Raw genomic sequence first — 1,161 nt, forward strand, 5'->3', positions numbered from 1 at the left:
GCCTCCAACAGTCTCCAACCGCCTCCAACAGTCTCCAGCCACCTCCAACAGTCTCCAACAGTCTCCAATCGCCTCCAACCTTCTCCAGCCACCTCCAACAGTCTCCAACCACCTCCAACAGCCTCCAACCACCTCCAATAGTCTCCAACAGCCTCCAACCACGTCTACAACAGCCTCCAACCACGTCTACAACAGCCTCCAACCACCTCCAACAGCCTCCAACCACCTCCAACAGTCTCCAACAGCCTCCAACAGTCTCCAACCACCTGCAACAGCCTCCAACCACCTCCTATAGTCTCCAACCACCTCCAACAGCCTCCAACCACCTCCAACAGCCTCCAACCACCTCCAACAGTCTCCAACCACCTCCAACAGCCTTCAATCACCTCCAACAGTCTCCAACCACCTCCAACAGTCTCCAACAGCCTTCAACCACCTCCAACAGTCTCCAACATCCTCCAACCACCTCTAACAGCCTCCAACAGTCTCCAACCACCTCCAACAGTCTCCAGCCACCTCCAACAGTCTCCAAGAGTCTCCAATCGCCTCCAACCTTCTCAAGCCACCTCCAACAGTCTCCAATCGCCTCCAACCTTCTCCAATCACCTCCAACCGCCTCCAACAGCCTCCAACAGCCTCCAACAGTCTTCAACAGCCTCCAACAGTCTCCAACCACCTCCAACAATCTCCAACAGCCTTCAATCACCTCCAACAGTCTCAAACAGCTTTCAACCACCTCCAACAGTCTCCAACCACCTCCAACCACCTCCAACAGCCTCCAACCACCTCCAACAGCCTCCAACCACCTCCAACAGCCACCAACCACCTCCAACAATCTCCAACCACCTCCAACAGCTTCCAGCCACCTCCAACAGCCTCCAACAGCCACCAACCACCTCCAATAGTCTCCAACAGCTTCCAGCCACCTCCAACAGCTTCCAACAGTCTCCAACCACCTCCAACAGTCGCCAATCGCCTCCAACAGTCTCCAACCACCTCCAACAGCCTCCAACAGTCTCCAATCACCTCCAATAGTCTCCAACCACCTCCAACAGCCTCCAACCACCTCCTACAGCCTCCAACCACCTCCTACAGCCTCCAACCACCTCCAACAGTCTCCAGCCACCTCCAACAGCTTCCAACCACCTCCAACAGTCTCCA

The 1,161-nt window shown here is 55.6% G+C and overlaps 1 long non-coding RNA gene across 36 annotated transcripts; it reads right to left on the reverse strand.

The window, feature by feature from the left end:
- LOC107835368 (uncharacterized) lies at positions 1–1,161 on the reverse strand. Of its 36 annotated transcripts, XR_001661189.1 has the most exons (7): positions 1,107–1,121; positions 1,047–1,056; positions 927–1,016; positions 737–756; positions 607–696; positions 207–526; positions 7–152 (listed from the first exon to the last, which is right to left on the reverse strand). It is a non-coding gene; the product is annotated as an uncharacterized LOC107835368 (long non-coding RNA). The 36 variants fall into 36 exon arrangements; XR_001661184.1 differs by lacking the exon at positions 1,107–1,121 and having other exon boundaries at positions 1–62; positions 93–152; positions 737–796; positions 897–1,080; XR_001661191.1 differs by lacking the exons at positions 1,047–1,056; positions 1,107–1,121 and adding an exon at positions 1,147–1,161 and having other exon boundaries at positions 957–1,016.

The sequence above is a fragment of the Poecilia formosa genome, unplaced genomic scaffold, assembly GCF_000485575.1.
Source record: "Poecilia formosa unplaced genomic scaffold, Poecilia_formosa-5.1.2 Scaffold2094, whole genome shotgun sequence".
In the NCBI taxonomy this organism is placed as follows: domain Eukaryota; kingdom Metazoa; phylum Chordata; class Actinopteri; order Cyprinodontiformes; family Poeciliidae; genus Poecilia; species Poecilia formosa.